A 17,823-nucleotide genomic window follows, 5' to 3' on the forward strand; every position below is an offset into this window, starting at 1 on the left:
ACGCTAGACCCGACTAAATTGGAGAACTTTTGCCCTATCTCTTTGCTGCCTTGGATTTCTAAAATTACCGAGGCACATGTCAATTCGATTCTCTCTAAATACCAGGAGGAAAATCACATCTTAATCTCCTCTCAGTGCGGCGTCCGTCACGGCCTCAGCACTGAATCAGCCCTCTTAGCTGTGTCTGAACAACTGAGAGCAGCTTTGGATGATGGGCAGTCCTCGGCACTGATCCTATTGGATCTCAGTGCCGCTTTCGATACGGTCTCGCATCAGATCTTGATTCAAAGGCTGAAGGAGGCCGGCATCGCGGGCTCCTCCCTGACCTGGCTCTCCTCTTTTCTCTCAGATAGGTTTTCCAAGTCTCGGCTATACTTTTTAACTTGTATGTTCAGCCGCTGGCTTTACTAGCCAAAAGGAGAGGGCTGACGATTGTGTCATGTTCTGATGACACTCAGCTTGTAGTCGCCCTCTCCAATGATTGTCAAAATGATGCGGCCAAGTTTCAAAGTGGCTTGGCGGATGTAGCAGAGTGGCTGACTGCCAATTGCCTACAGCTCAACGCCAGCAAATTCGAGGTCCTGTTGGTTAAAAAGGATCATGAGCTGTGAAGTGGGCATTGGTGTCCCTCATCCCTGGGACCCCCCCCCCCCCTATTCCAAAAAAGGTAGTGAAAAACCTGGGTGTTTGGGTTGACTTAGCACTGAACTTTCAAATTCAAACTAAGAGGGTGGCGGGGCACGTCTTGGCATTCTATGTTGCCTTAGACCCATGCCTGGTTTCTTTTATCCTTCCATTCGGCAGACCATTGTGCAAGCATCTGTTCTATCTAGACTGGACTATGCCATTGTGCTTTACCTTGCATTCAATAAGACCGAGACCTCAAGACTTCAGAGGGTCCAGAATGTCGCCGCAAGAATGCTTCTTGCCTTGCCTAGTCGCTGCCCCACCTCTAGTACCATTTGGCAGCTACATTGGCTACCAGTGGAGAGACAGGTGGAGTTTAAATCTCTTTGCTTCGAGTTTAAGATCTTGAAACCACCCCTGGTATAAGATCTTGAAATCTCCCACCCCTGGTATAATATCTGGTCTGCTTTCGTTCTACACTCCCCTGCGTCATCTGCTCTCTGCTGGCAAACACTTGGTTTCTATACCACGTGTGAAGAGCTGGTGGCCGTTCGTTTTGCTTTCTGGCTTCCGAGCTCTGGAATGATCATCCGTTTCACATTCGAAGCATGGATAATTACTTGACCTTCCGAAAAGCGATAAAGACCCACTTGTTCCCGCACTAAGCCTCCCCCTTTTACCCTCCTGTCTTCCCTGCCCCCCTCTTTCCTTACGAGGGATTGTTGCGGTGTAGGTGTTTTATTGCTCCGCGCCAGGATGTCCCGTTGCTGCGCAGCTGCGCGCTCTACAAGCTATCTTAACATAACATAACAGAAGAACTTGTTGATGATGGTGTTCCTACAGGCCATTCCTGCCGCAGCTGCAGTGGAATGTGGGCCACCTGCCCCATCCTCCCCATCATCGTCCGGTACTTCTGGAACTAGGATCCATGGGGCATTTGTGCGTACACAGATGTTGTAAACACACAACATGCAATGATCATCATGCACACGATGTCCGGGCTGTACAGAAGCTTTCGGTAGAAAGGTGGAATCTCACTGCTTGGTTGCCACCACTTTGTTCCTGGTGTTTTACTGGTTTTCAACTTAGTTTGGCTGGGATCCTGCTTTACAGGACCCCAGCCTATCTGCTTTCCCCTTTAAATTGATTTCATATACCTTAGGTACACTCCAGATTGGATTCTGGGGTACCCTTGTGAGTCCCTAGTATATGGTATTCTATGTACCCAGAGCATAGATACCCCAGAGGCCTTCCAGGGGCTGCAGTATGTATTATGCCACCCCTGGGAAACCTTTTAAAATGACACAACAGGTCTGCTACAGCAGCCTGTGTAAGGTGGTGTTTGCACCCCTTACTGAGGTATAGGTTACCTATATCTCTCCATATCACTGCACATATAAACCTATCAGTCACCCCTATTTCAGGCCTTAACAATCCTGAAGTCATGGTGCTGGGTTTTATGTGAGAGAGTGCCCATGCACGAGCAGAGACCCTCTATAGCCTTCGGAACCTATTATACGGGGTCGTTTGTGATGCAGCCAACCATATACTCTTAAGTGCATTATAACCTTGTGGTAAATGCTAACTTTAAAACGGCTGCATGGAAACATGTCGTGTTTGGAATCAAACACCTTGGAATCATACCTCCACACCAGTAACTGGTGTGTGAGGTATGAATCCGCCCTACTAGAAGGACAAGCATGGCACCACCGGTATACCCCGGCATAAAAAAATGGATGGTGCCAGCCACAGAGACGTGAGTCCCATGCACTCCACACCACTGGATTCAAGCAAGCCGGGCTGAAGACGGCTGGAATGCCAAAAACCGGTCCTCGGAAGCTTGTTTCCGGTCCAGGGAAGGCATGGCTTGGCAGTTCAGGCTGGACTGTTCCCATGAGGCACAGGGTCAGACTGATTTGCATATGGCCACGTCTGAACTGGGGTGGTGTGGAGTGCAAAAAAATGATGGATTTAGGCCCAGATCTCTGTACTGGGGTGAATGTATGACATTGTTCTGCATTCTGTCCATCACCTGTGGTTTTTGCATTTGTCACCCCGAGTGGCATGGGTATGCTCAGACGTGAGTCCCATGCACTCCACACCACTGGATTCAAGCAAGCCGGGCTGAAGACAGCTGGTATGCCAGAAACCGGTCCTCGGAAGCTTGTTTCCGGTCCAGGGAAGGCATGGCTTGGCAGTTCAGGCTGGACTGTTCCCATGAGGCACAGGGTCAGACTGATTTGCATATGGCCATGTCTGAACTGGAGTGGTGTGGAGTGCAAAAAAACGATGGATTTAGGCCCAGATCCCTGTACTGGGGCAAATGTATGACATTGTTCGGCATTCTGTCCATCACCTGTGGTTTTTGCATTTGTCACCCCGAGTGGGATGGGTATGCTCAGACGTGAGTCCCATGCACTCCACACCACTGGATTCAAGCAAGCCGGGCTGAAGATGGCTGGAATGCCAGAACCGGTCCTCGGAAGCTTGTTTCCGGTCCACGGAAGGCATGGCTTGGCAGTTCAGGCTGGACTGTTCCCATGAGGCACAGGGTCAGACTTATTTGCATATGGCCATGTCTGAACTGTGATGGTGTGGAGTGGAAAAAAAACAACAACAAAAAAACGATGGATTTAGGCCCAGATCTCTGTACTGGGGTGAATGTATGACATTGTTCTGCATTCTGTCCATCACCTGTGGTTTTTGCATTTGTCACCCCGAGTGGGATGGGTATGCTCAGACGTGAGTTCCATGCACTCCACACCACTGGGTTCAAGCAAGCCGGGCTGCAGACGACTGGAATGCCAGAAACCGGTCCTCGGAAGCTTGTTTCCGGTCCAGGGAAGGCATGGCTTGGCAGTTCAGGCTGGACTGTTCCCATGAGGCACAGGGTCAGACTGATTTGCATATGGCCATGTCTGAACTGGGGTGGTGTGGAGTGCAAAAAAATGATGGATTTAGGCCCAGATCTCTGTACTGGGGTGAATGTATGACATTGTTCTGCATTCTGTCCATCACCTGTGGTTTTTGCATTTGTCACCCCGAGTCGAATGGGTATGCTCAGACGTGAGTTCCATGCACTCCACACCACTGGATTCAAGCAAGCCGGGCTGAAGACGGCTGGAATGCCAGAAACCAGTCCTCAGAAGCTTGTTTCCGGTCCAGGGAAGGCATGGCTTGGCAGTTCAGGCTGGACTGTTCCCATGAGGCACAGGGTCAGACTGATTTGCATATGGCCATGTCTGAACTGGGGTGGTGTGGAGTGCAAAAAAACGATGGATTTAGGCCCAGATCTCTGTACTGGGGTGAATGTATGACATTGTTCTGCATTCTGTCCATCACCTGTGGCTTTTGCATTTGTCACCCCGAGTGGGATGGGTATGCTCAGACGTGAGTCCCATGCACTCCACACCACTGGATTCAAGCAAGCCGGGCTGAAGACGGCTGGAATGTCAGAAACCGGTCCTCGGAAGCTTGTTTCCGGTCCAGGGAAGGCATGGCTTGGCAGTTTCGGCTGGACTGTTCCCATGAGGCACAGGGTCAGACTGATTTGCATATGGCCATGTCTGAACTGGGGTGGTGTGGAGTGCACAAAAACGATGGATTTAGGCCCATATCTCTGTACTGGGGTGAATGTATGACATTGTTCGGCATTCTGTCCATCACCTGTGATTTTTGCATTTGTCACCCCGAGTGGGATTGGTATGCTCAGACGTGAGTCCCATGCACTCCACACCACGGGATTCAAGTAAGCCAGGCTGAAGACGGCTGGAATGCCAGAAACCGGACCTCGGAAGCTTGTTTCTGGTCCAGGGAAGGCATGGCTTGGCAGTTCAGGCTGGACTGTTCCCATGAGGCACAGGGTCAGACTGATTTGCATATGGCCATGTCTGAACTGGGGTGGTGTGGAGTGCAAAAAAACGATGGATTTAGGCCCAGATCTCTTTACTGGGGTGAATGTATGACATTGTTCTGCATTCTGTCCATCACCTGTGGTTTTTGCGCTGGACGAAACTCAGGCAGGGGAAGCTGGACAATAGGTTTCCTGTCACAGGAAGGTGTGACCACCTCCCAGACAGGCTTTAGTTTATTGGGACTCGGTGGGTACACTCCAAGAGTGCTTTGAAGTCTGCACTGGGGGCACATTTGGTGTCCTTGGGCATAGTCCAGCTCGAAATGGTTGTAGGGACACTCAGCTCCTGCTCTGGTGTGAAACTGGACAAAGGACATGGGTGTAGCCACCCCTCTGTCCTGACCCTCCCATAGGTGGGTCCCAGCGGTTGTCCCACCCCTTCCTTGGGTATTACGTAGGAACCCCTGGCTGCAGGACTTTGGACTAAACTCTGCTACAGAAACCAAGTACTTTGACGATCTGCATGAAGATGATGACTGAAGAATCTCCCTTGGAGTAAAGGAGTTACTACCCTGCAAGGGGTTGCAGCTCAGAAGCAACTGAGGATTTCGAAGAATATTTCAACACAGCAGGTCGGTCCCTGTGATCTCTGAGGTCGATCTGTGCACTCAGCAACTCTGAGGCCTGAATCCCTCTTGGAGACCGTCCAACTCGAACCCCTGGACAACGCAACCATTTGCAGAAGCATTGGCTTTGAGGCAACCCCTGAAGCTGAGCTTTGGGTTACTTGTACCCCAGACCCGAGCAGCAATTCCACCGAAGATTGCCGGCCTACACTCCACAAGTGTTCCGTGAGCTGGCCCTTTGTGTTTTCTCTCAAGGTCCCTTCGCGATCCCTGGTTCATTGGCCTGTGGGTCCCTGAGAAGGCAAATGTAACTTTCTGTGGACTTTCCTGGTTGCTGCAGACGTGCCCTGACTCTCCATTTCTTGGGAGTCCCCAGGACCTTGCTGGTCAGACCGAAGCATCTTTTCTCCAACTACCTGGATTGCCGTTGCCAAGGTTTGTTGGTCTCCAATCTGGACACCGACCCCCCAGCTCTCGACATCCTTCGTGGGACAGCACGCCTTGCATACTGTGGTCATCCTTGACATCTCCTGGTCCCCGTGGCAGCGGAGTCAAGCTTCACCTCTTTGCACCTAAAGCACCGAAATTGGTGGGCATTCGTCTGTTATGCCCCTGGTCACTGGCTAGTGACCCAGACTCTGTCCCCTATGCTTTCAGGTTCTTCACATCTTCGATCCAGGCTTGGCTCACCCCGGACACTTTTCTTCTTCACGGGAGCAGCACCTTGCATCAGGTCGCCATTGAAAATGACAACAATTCTCGGCACCATTTGCCACCTACCCTGGGTGAGGTAACATGAGTATTCCGGTCCTCCTGTGGGTGTTGGCCCTAGAACCCTTTAAGACTGAAAGGGTTTGCTCAAAGTCCTCTCCAAAGCGTCCTTAATCCTTAAAATGCCACCTGCGACTTTCCCCATAGAATCATACAGAGTTCGCAGCTGTGTTCTCACAATGCACACATCCCCCGTGGGTCCCCTGTGTCACTACCTTGGGTGGTTCCTTTGGGTCCCAGCGATTTTACGTGCTCTAGGCACTGTGTCTAGTCAAGTCGTGGTTCTTATACCACTTTCTTAATATATGGTTTGGTCTCCCCCTGGAGTCCATTGTGTATTGTGCTATTTACTGTTGATCTAGTGATTGTAAATTGTGTACTTTGCTTTCTAATCTCATGAAGAGATTAGTAGGGAGTGTTTAGAAATAAATACATATATTTTATATATACCTGGTGTGGTTCTCCTTTCATTTGGTCATTCAGGAGGTTATATACTGGTAAAACAAGCTGCTTAACATTCCTTCGAGACTTAGCCTGAAGACTGTTCTTCATAGCTACCACAAGGATAGTTTTCAAAAAAAGTTGTCTCTAACCGATCATCAATAATGGTCGTCCATTACAACGCATGCCATTACAACGCAACCATTACAATGCATGACACTGCAACGCATACCACTACAACGAATGTCATTACAACGCAGTCATTACAACGCATAGCATTACAACACATAGTACCCTTACACTATCCAACACTTACCCTACTGTTGCACCCCCAGGAGTTAGAATAGTAATTTTTATCCCTACACTATCCAACACTTACCCTACTGTTGCACCCCCTGGAGTTAGAATAGTAACTTTTACCCCTACACTATCCAACACTTACCCTACTATTGCACCCTCTGGAGTTAGAATAGTCATTTTTTCCCCTACACTATCCAACACTTACCCTACTGTTGCACCCCCCTGGAGTTAGAATAGTAATTTTTCCCCTACACTATCCAATACTTACCTTACATGCAATGTAATGTTATGCGTTGTAATGGTATGCGTTGTAAAGGTAGTATGCGATGTAATGGAATGAGTTGTAAAGGTAGTTTTTAAAATTTTGTTGCAATGGCATGCGTTGTAATGGAATGCGTTGTAATGGATGTTGCGTTGTAAAAAATGCATTGTAAAGGTTTGCGTTGTAAAAGTATGATTTGTAATGTCATACATCCGTCGTTTTGACTGGTACAAGCAGGGCCGGACTGGCCGCAGCGGGCACCGGACAATCCCCGGTGCGCTGCATGGGTGGGGGCCTGTTTTGGGCCCCTAGGGCCTTTTTTGTTACAGGGACGTAGCTGCAAAATCGGCCCTGTAACAAAATCGGCCAAAAAACGGCCCTGACAAAGAGCTCGGCGGCAACCCCTACCCCCCTGGGGAGCTCGGAAGGGGTGTGGTGGGGACGGTGGAGCACTTTGCCAGGGCTGGTTTTGGTTCCCAGTCCGGCCCTGGGTGGAGAGGCAGCTCAGTGGGCGGTCCCCATAGTGAAGAGTAATGATGCTATTCTTTATGATTGGGATCTGTTTAGAACAGAGTTCGAAAAGACCTTTGACAGGAGGGCTGAAACTTTTTCAGCTGATAAGGAATTGCTTGTTCTTAGACAGGGCTCTTCCGACTTAGTCACTTACCTGAACCATTTTAGGAGGTTGATAGCGGAAACTGATTGGCCTGAGGCAAAGCAAATGGTTCTGTTCTACCAGGGACTCACAGAAAACCTAAAAGATGTCATCGCTCAAGTCGAACCCCAACCTACGACATGTGCTGCCTTTATTGATTTGGCCTTACGTTTAGACCACAGACTACGTGAACGAAAAGGAGAACAAGGCAGAAAGGACAGACCGTTACTTTTGGGTGAAAAGACTGCCACTGGGGAGAAGTCTGAAGGAAAAGCAGAACCAATGGAGATCGGAGTGGTACGGGCATCCCTAACCCCGAGTGAAAGAGAACATCGCCGTAAATTTGGACTCTGCCTTTATTGTGGAAAGAAAGGACAATTCTTAAGGGAATGCCCTGTGAAACCTAAGGGCGGTCGTTACCGTTCAGGTCAGGTGGCAGTGTCCACAGTGGAAAAGGGGTCGGAAAACTCCAACGCTTGAGTTTACCAGAAGGGAGAAACTCGAGCACTCACTTCATCCCTTCAGTAACAGAAGAAGACTACGTAGGAAACCACCTGTTCTTTCTGAACCTGGAGTTGTGGATAGACCACACCCCCAAGAACATTCGAGCTATGATAGACTCAGGAGCCACTGGCTGTTTTATGGATCTAGCGGAAGCACAGCGTTTGGGGGTAATTCCTGTTACCAAGTCTGTTCCTGAGGCTGTTTTTGCGGTGGATGGACATGAACTGGAATCTGGCCCTATCAACCAACATACGCCGGAATACGAGATGTTGTATGGGAACTACCATACAGAGAACATATCATTCAACCTCATTCATGCCCCTACATACGGGGTAATATTGGGACTTCCATGGCTGAAAAAACATGAGCCCACCATCAGTTGGACGGATCAGTCCTTGCAGTTTCACTCCGCCTATTGTCAAGACCACTGCCTTCGAGAGGATTCGCGACATTCCATGGTTCTAGCCGCTACTCATCACATTTCCACGGCCGCTGAGAAAGATGTAACACTACCTCGTTGCTATCAAAAGTATGAGGAAGTGTTCAGTAAAGCAAAGGCTGAAGTGCTCCCTCCGCATCGTGAATACGACTGCCGTATCGATTTGACGCCGGGGTCTGTGGTTCCCTGTGGTAGGATCTACGCTCTATCACAACCCGAAACTGCACATCTCCGGGAATACTTGGATGACCTTCTTAAGTTGGGATTCCTTCGACCCTCCAGATCACCAGCGGCTTCCCCGCTTTTTTTTATCCCTAAAACAAATGGGGAGCTACGTTGCGGCATCGATTACAGGGCCTTAAATGCCATAACGATAAAAAATCAGTACCCGCTCCCCTTGATACCAGTGTTATTGGAGCAAGTGAGATCCGCCACTATTTACACCAAATTGGACCTAAGAGGAGCCTATCATTTAGTGAGAGTGCGAAGTGGCGACGAGTGGAAGACCGCTTTTAAAACACGGTACAGGCTTTTTGAGTACCTGGTGATGCCCTTTGGGCTCTGTAATGCCCCAGCCTCTTTTCAATTTTTTTTGAATGAGGTGTTAAGAGACTTTTTAGACATCTTCGTAGTCGTCTACATTGATGACATCCTGATTTACTCCAACGGGGAGATGGAACATCAAAGACATGTATGTCAAGTCCTTCACGCCTTACACCAGAATCATCTGTATTGCAAGTTAACGAAGTGTGAGTTCCATGTCACCACTGTTGAATTCCTTGGAGTTATGCTCACTCCTTCAGGTCAAGTAATGGCGGAACGAAAAATACGGGCAATCGTGGAGTGGCCGAGACCTCACAACATCAAAGACATTCAAAGACTCCTTGGTTTTGCGAATTTTTATAGGAGGTTCATCGCTCACTTCTCTGACATGGTAACTCCACGTACTAAGCTAACCAGGAAGAACACTCCATTTGTGCGGGGTTTAGCAGAACAGACAGCTTTTGAACGATTGAAAACTGCTTTCACTACTGCACCGGTGCTAACCCATGCCGATCCGAAACTCCCATTTGTGGTGGAAGCGGATGCTTCCGAACTAGCTGTCGGAGCAGTGCTCTCCCAAAGGAATGAGAATACCAGTCATCTCCATCCCATCGCCTTCATGTCTCGAAAATTGAACATCGCTGAGCGCAACTACACCATTGCGGAAAAAGAACTGCTAGCAATCAAGGATGCCTTCGCAGAATGGAGGCATTGGTTGATGGGAGCCTCTCAGCAAATCACGGTGTACACCGACCACCGTAACTTACAGTGTATGCGAGCTGCTCGTCACCTTACTCCTAGACAATTACGCTGGATGCTGTTTTTTGCCGAATTCCACTTCATGGTTACATTTCGTCCGGGTTGTGACAACCGGAAGGCTGATGCACTCTCGCGTCAAGAAAACAGCCCAGCAATGGATGTAATACCGGAGAAAAGCATCATTGATCCCAAGAAAGTGGTAGGAGTGATACACACAGAGGAGTTTCTTCACAAGGTCAAGAAAGGTATACAAACCTTTGTCTGGAAAACATGGATCCGCCTACATCCAGAGTGGAAAATTCGACAAGGGTTGCCAAGAAAGGGCACACAGCTGCTCCTTCCTACGTTAGCTTTAAGACAACAGGCTTTTCAATGGTGTCACGATCTGCCGTGTGCAGGACACACAGGAGGAAAGAAAACATTGGAGAAAATGCTACGCACGTACTGGTGGCCTACCATCCGTCCTGATGTATTTGCATGGGTACAGCGATGTGACACTTGTTCTCAGGCCAAGAGTGATCATCGTCCGACACAAGGACTTCTGCAAAGTATGCCAACTCCTGTGAGCCCTTGGGAGAGCTTTTCTGTGGACTTTGTGGTTGGTCTCCCTAAAGATCGGGGGATGACAGCTATAGTGGTAGTTGTGGACTATTTGACTAAATTGGGTCATTTCATTGCGTGTAAAGGGGTCCCAACTGCCAGCCAGCTTGCTCATCTATTGCTCCTTCATGTAGTCCGGTTACATGGACTACCAAAGGTTATTGTTTCGGACAGGGGAGCCCAGTTCACCGCTAAGTTTTGGAAGGTATGGTGTAACAGGTTAGGCATAGCTTCTTCCTTGTCCACCAGCTTTCATCCCCAGACAGACGGTCAGACCGAAAGGCTAAATCAAACACTCAAGCAATACCTGAGATGTTTTGTTGATACTACTACTGAGGCATGGTTTGACTGGTTATGGACTGCTGAAGTGTCATATAATGATGCTGCGCATTCTTCTACTTCCTACACACCGTTTTTCTGCACCTACGGATTTCACCCTAGATTCGCCCCTTTGAGTGTCCCATCTTCCGAAGTTCCAATCCCTCAATTACAGGCACGGTTGGTGCAGTTGCGGGAAACCGTACTACTAGCAAGGAAGAATCTTGAAAAGGCGAAACTGAAATATAAGGCACAGGCTGATAAACATCGAAGGTCTTGTCCTCTTTACAGCAAGGGAGATTGGGTATGGTTGTCCACTAGAAATATTCGCTTCCGCAAATATAGTATCTTCAACCCTAGGTTTATTGGCCCTTACCAGGGGATTCGTCACATCAACCCTGTGGCTGTGAAACTGAGCCTTCCAGGACATTTCAGGATTCATCCAGTGTTCCATGTGTCGCTGCTCAAACCAGCGAAGGGTCCTCGGTCTAAAGCCCCTGAGCCTGTGAGAGTGCAACAGGATGTTGAGTACGAAGTGAGGAGCATCATGGACGCACGTAGGGTGCGGGGCAAGCTCCAATATTTGGTGGCATGGAAAGGCTATGGGCCGGAGGAAAACTCTTGGGAACCTGTTGGTGCTATTCATGCCCCTAGACTGGTTAAGAAATTCCATCTGTCTCATCCAGGCAAACCTGGAGGCAGTCAGTGAATCTTGTAAGGGGGGTGTTCTGTCAGGATTCCCCGGCCGCTGGTAAATCACTGCCTGCAGCTCGAATCTGTACCGAGCATGAAAAACTACAATTCCCATGTTTCCTAGCGCGGCGCATAGGAATGACGATATGCGACCAGGAAATGGGATATCACGGCGTTAGTGGAAGACGCCTTGCCGATTATTCCTTCCTGGCGAGCAAGTAGGATGCTCGTGTGACCTGATCTTCGCTTAGTGCTATCTTTGGTGGGCTGAGGTAAGCTCACGCCGGATTGTCCTTGGGACCCGTTGGAATACTAGGTGGGGCTTAGGAAGCGCCCGTATCGGTAGCTGATCTTCCGGTTTTTGGAACCCTGTTTTTCACCGCCTTGTGGATTACTTGGAGGGGCTTAGGAAGCGCCCACATCGCGTTTTGCGAGTTCCATCTTCAGGTTTCCCCGATCAGGGGGGTGCTGGTATTTTGCTGAATCATATACTACTGTTTCCGTTATTTCCAACTCAGTTGGGTTCTATGTTCTGGGCGGATACTGAGGCTAAGTATCCTTGTACTTGTGGAGAAGTGTGGGTCCTGCTTTTCCTTGCAGAGACGTATCTGCAGGGGAGTTAAGTCCTTAGCTTCATTTGATTTTTGCTGGGCTGTTTTCTTTTGAGTCATTGTTCTTGGATTAGTACCCTAATTGACTCCCATTTTAGGTGGTTGAGATACGCTTAGGGTGCTTTGTGCACTTGCCTGTACTATAACTAACTCCACATTCGGAGGGGATGTTATTTTCTTTTCACTGGACTGAGTGACAGGTGATGTGAATTCTTATGGGCCTTCAGGTTCTCTTCCATTTCTCAGTGGGTAGGTGTTTAATGTTCTTCCTCATATACTGTGCTTTTGAAACCCTATCCATAGAGGCGGGCAGGAAGGGGCATATTTATGGTCTTCTTTATGTATTTAAGCAGGAAAGACTGGGAATTAAGAAGACGCCTGTTCTGTCACTCTTTGTTCCATCTTACCTGTAGAATCTTTCAGGTGGGTGACAAACATAACGCAGTTGGTAGAGAGTAGTTAGGTCTAGAGTGACTCTCCCATTTATTCCCTGCTTTATATATTTACAGGTTTCCAGCTCCAGTTGCCCAGCTGTTCCCCTCCGGACTTCCTTACTTTTCCCCCGCTTGATCTCCTTAATAGTCTGTGTTACTAATAGCCAGACTTGGGATGATCTAGAGGTGGGCCCCTTTTATAGCATCAATCCAATCCTGAGGAGCAACGACGACAGGCCTGACACATACAAGTAGAGATGGAAATGTTGGCACGCCCGTTTGATGGCCAGGGCCTCACGCTCTATCTGTGCATAGCGCATCTCTGTTCCCGTTAGCGCCGTGCTGTCGTATGCAGTTGAGACCCACTCCTTGAATTCTGACTCTTGCACCAGGACTGCACCCAGCCCTATGGGGCTTGCGTTCACCACCACTTCGGTGCCCCGATGGGGGTGAAAGTAAGCCATCACTTGGTCATCGATGAGGGCCTCCTTGACAGCATGGAATGCCAGGTCTTCTTTCGTGGACCAGACCCACGGCTACCTAGACTTTGTATGAGTGTGAAGTGGTTCGGAGAGGGACGCCAGATTGGGGATGAACCGGCCACAATACGTGGCCAGACTTCGGTGGGCGATGTAGGCCTTGGAGCAGCTCGTATGGCCCCTGCCTTCTTCAGATCAACCCGCAGGCTATCTCTGGAGAAAATGTAGCTGAAAAAATCCACCGACTCTTGATAGAATGAGCACTTGGCTCTGTGCAGGTTGAGTCCGTTCTCCGCTAGCCGTTGAATAGTGGCCCTGAGATGCACGTGGTGCTCCTCCGGTGTCTTAGAGAATACGAGGATGTCGTCGCTCAAATTTATAACACCCTGCAGCCCAGTGAGCATCTTCCTAACTGAGTTCTGAATCCCTCCTCTGCAGAGGATACGCCGTAGCTCAGTCTCTTATACCGATGCAGCCCCACGTGAGTGGAGAAGGTCGTGATGTTCCTACTGTCGGGATGGAGCTCCAGCTGATGGTAGCCGGCATTGAGATAGAGTTTGGTGAACCAATTGGCGCCATTGAGGTCAGCCACGATGTCATCCATGGTGGGTGTAAGATGATGTTCCCTCTCCATGGCCTTCTTTGGAAGGCGCATGTCGACACTGAGGCGAATGGCTCCTGGCTGCTTTGGTTTAGGAGCTACGACCAAAGACGACACCCACGAAGTGGGGCCTGACACCTTCTCTATCACGCCGAGCTTCTCCAGCTTCTTCAGCTCCTCCTCTACTTGAGGGCATAGGTGGAAGGGCACCCAACGGTGTCTCGGAGCCATGGGCTTGACTGTTGGGTCGACGTGCAGCTTGAACGTCTTCTCTTTGAGGCTTCCCAGGCCCTCGAATAACATGAGGAAGTCTTTGAGAATTTCAAGAGCGTGCAGATCGTGCACCTGGTTTCCGAAGAAAACTAACTCCAGGTCCTCCGCCGTGAGACAATTGAGGAGGGTTCCTCACTTCCCTTTTGTGCCATGAAACCTCGTGTTGAGACGATGGCCCTCATTGACAACTTCGACCTCCATTACTCCTCGTAGGGGAAGCAGCTCATTTCCGTTGTATGTGTATATTTTCGCCTTGGATGGTAGAAGTAGAGGACGCAGCGAGAGCTGTTCATATTGATCGCTGTCCATTACTTTCACTGACGCCCCGGTGTTAATGAGGGCACTCTCGGGGAAACCAGCCACGGTGATGGTGCACATGTGTGGCGGCCGGCGCCTTGTGCCTTCTCGACTAATGAATGACACGAAGAACACATCATCATCTTCTGCTCCAAGTCCGAACCCTGGCGGGGTGGTGTCCATCTGATCTAGAGTCCTCGGGCATCATCTGTCTTACCGCTGCCATTGGTCCATGCCGACTTAGGGTGTTTGTCCTTCCCCTGCCACTTTCACAGACTTTCGTGAAGTGGTTGAGCTTTCCACATTGGGAGCAGGTCTTCCCCTTTTCAAAACACCGCCCTGCTGGAAGGTGATCCAATCCACAATTCCCACATTCGCCTCTTTTGGGCTTTCTCGTGGATCCTCTTGACGATGCTGGTCGTCTCTGAATAGCGTCCACTCTCTCCTCCTCGATGACAAGGGGTCATGGCGGTGGGGGCTGCGGCATGGGCCAGTTGAGAGCTGCCTCCATCTCATCCGCATGAGCGTTGGACAACTCGTAGGACCTGGCAAGCACAAGGATCTTGTCCCTACTGATGCCCGGTTGACATAGTATCAGGCGGCGCAGTGTCAGTGAACGACATCCCTGAATGACTTGCACCCTAATCTCCTCCCTCTGGTCTGGCAGCGTGCAGGAACTCGCAAACATCCGTAGACGAGCGTAGAAAACTGTGACAATGAAGAAGGAAGCGAAGACATGTCGTGTAGAATAGGATCACAGCTTTATTAGATGTTAGTAAGATCCATTAAAGTGCCCCACCAGGAGCAGGCTCTCCACTGCTCAGCCCATCCACACCAACTGACACACTCTTCCAAACCAAACACAATCAACATTCCATCTGACCTCATCACTGGCTGAGCAGCAGGGAGAGAATTTCTGTAGGGAGGGTGCATTAAGTAAAAGGTACATTACAACACATCCCCCCCTCTACGGTCTCAGCCTCCCCTTGTCGCGCTTGTCTGAGCTTGAAGTGCTTGAAGTCAGAGTTTATTTGGGGGTCAAAGTTCCTGTTCAAGGCCACAACTGCCCCGTTGTAATCGCCGACCGTCCCTGTGTTGGGCATTGTCTCAAATAAGTCATAGAGCTCGCCCCCTCCGTAGCACATAAGAAGCGACCTCTTCACTCTTCCGTCAGTCTCCTGCACACCCACGAAGTAATGGTCCAACGGCTAATCCAGGACTTGTAGCGTGCTGCTTCAGTAGCAGGTTCTAAGAGTTCACTGAATGGTGGTAGGGAGGTGGCCATGGCCTGGCCAAGCCGAGGGTGATCCAGTACGGCTGCTGACAGCGGAGCCGGTGGCTGCGCCACAGGGAGGTCACCTACACCCTGCGTCTGGCGCATTCATCACTGGCCACTTGTGCGCACTGCTGAATTTTCTGGGCATGAGCTGCAGAGCAGATTTCTGGGCATCAGTGCTGTGCCGCTGATCTTGGGGCGCCCCCCCAGTCACAGCCAGTTGTGGTGTACTTGAATGGATGCCAATTGACGCACAGTGGTGAGGGTGCTGGCAGACTTGCAGCTCCTAGCAATGTGGGCGAAGTTTTGAACACCCTTCAGGCGCAGAGGCCGGGTGTGAGGTACTGGTGCCTAGAGGAGCCAGTTATACTGTGAGAGGAGCAGGTGACAGCAGGCGGCGACCTACCAGTGCCTTGGAGCACCGTCTGAACAATGTTGATAGTGGAGGGGTCAGATGAGAGGCACTCGCGGGTATATGCGCTCTACATCTGCCCAGAATTCATAAGTTGAGAAGCCATGAGGGAGCAACATGCATGTGGAGATGCTGCTGTGGGCTTCAGACTTCGGCGTCACTTGGCACATGCGAGGAGCAGCTCTTCAGCCCGCCGGCCGCAAGCTCAACCACGTAGTTGTAGGAGCGCCGGGCGCAGCTGGGCCTTGCTCCCGCTGGGCTCACCACCACACGGACGTGGGAGCGGCGTGTCTAACGCATGCGCAGACATGCGGAGTGCAGGTCTGTCCTCACCTTGTCACGGATGTCTCCGGCATCTCCCGCACAAAGCACCCGCTTCTGAGGCACGCAACGCCTCAACCTCCTCCGAAGAGGGGCAGCAAAGAGCTGGGTGGGCACCCGCAAATGCCAGATCACGTTGGCCGGCGGGCGAGCTACACACACCCCACGGGATCCTCTTCGGCGGCAGCCAGCTGCGACCATCAACACCAGAAACAAGCCAGGTCATTGTGGCACGACTGAGGCGTGGTTGAGACCGGCCTCGTCGCCAATGTGGTGTCCAGGCCTGGCTGGACACACCCTGCGTGGAGGCTAGGCCTCAGGCGTGACTACGCAGCAAGAAGGGACACCGACACACAGTTCTGGGTATTGGGCTAAGACCCCGGGTGGTCTTACGCCCCTTTATTTACCCCTCGGGCGAGCCTGCCCTCAGGGTGCGTGTGTGCAAGTCCTGCGTGAACGGGCCAGGTGGCACCATCACCACACCACCCAACAAAATATTCTTGGCTATGTGCTTGCGCCTCCCTAACTCAGGCATAAAACTCCTGTTATTTCCTATTTCTGTGCGTTACGTGATTTGCATCACATAAAGAAAAAAGGAAAATTCCTTTAGGGATTGTTTTTGTGCAGGAAGGTGTCCCTGAACAAAAACAGTTGTGACTGTAACACAGGCACTCTTGCACCATGGTGCAAGGGTGGCTTCATTGCCGTTCGGCAGCACACAGTGCGCCAGTGCAAGAAAGGAGCAGAAATGCGCCATATGTAAATATGGTGCATTTCTGATATCTCCCTTTTGCACAATGCACTGTAGGCCTTGCTGTGCTGCGCTGCATTGCGAGAAATGTTAGTAAATCTGTCCTTTCGTATTCATGGTGTCATAATGGGCTCCATCTTATGAACTGCATTAACACTAACATGAGTGCCATCAAAACATTTTGAATAGTCTGCAAGCAGGTGTAGTTTCTATTAACTATTATGCAGCTTAACATCCTCAATTGCTTAAATAAAAAAATGAATAAACCCATATTGTTGTTGTTAGATTTATTAGGCTAGAAGACTTTTTAATTTTGGTCAGTATGATAGCAACCATTGGTTTCATTTTGGGTGGTGGGTCGTTATCTGCCCCCTAGGGACCCTCTGGGTCTAAAGCTGCAGCTGAAGGGCTATGGTACTGAGCTTTCGAGACCTTTACACACCAAACACTTCTCTTTAGCATCCTCAACCGAGGAAGCAATCCAGAGAAAACTGTGCAGCCTCTCCCAGTCGACCCAAATGAGCCTATTTGAGTTGGGAGTCACCAAAAAAAAACATGCGGCAGCGTTCACACCTCCAATTGTGTGGACAAAGATGTGGATTAAAGGGGCCACTAGAGTGTATCAGATATGTTAGTTGACCTCTTGCAATCGGATCATGCCAGGACATTTCCAGGGGTATTTCATCTTAATAATTCTTTACCTGTCAGTGGGACTAGAGCCTAATTCCAGAGACCTTTCAGCTTTAGTATTAATTAGTTAGCAATACTGATAGCAATTTTGGTGTGGTATTGTAAACTATTGTTTGTCCAGTTCATTGGGGCCACCTTACGTTTTTTTAAAGTATTTTACTGGGCAGAAAATGTATCTGGACTTCCTACTGTTTTCCCTTAAAAGTTTAAGGATCCCTCTACATCCACATTCGTTCAGGGAGTTTGGCTTTTATTCCTGCTACACAGGCTTGGGAACCGTTAAACCT

General features: G+C 49.9%; 1 protein-coding gene across 1 annotated transcript in view; it reads left to right on the top strand.

Annotated features, from left to right (window-relative positions):
• Nucleotides 1-17,823, top strand: part of LOC147692319 (solute carrier family 22 member 6-B-like) — a 509,964-nt gene that overhangs the window by 82,989 nt on the left and 409,152 nt on the right. The gene's annotated exons all lie outside the window — the stretch shown is intronic.

Source organism: Lissotriton vulgaris, chromosome 9, assembly GCF_964263255.1.
Source record: "Lissotriton vulgaris chromosome 9, aLisVul1.2, whole genome shotgun sequence".
Classification (NCBI taxonomy): domain Eukaryota; kingdom Metazoa; phylum Chordata; class Amphibia; order Caudata; family Salamandridae; genus Lissotriton; species Lissotriton vulgaris.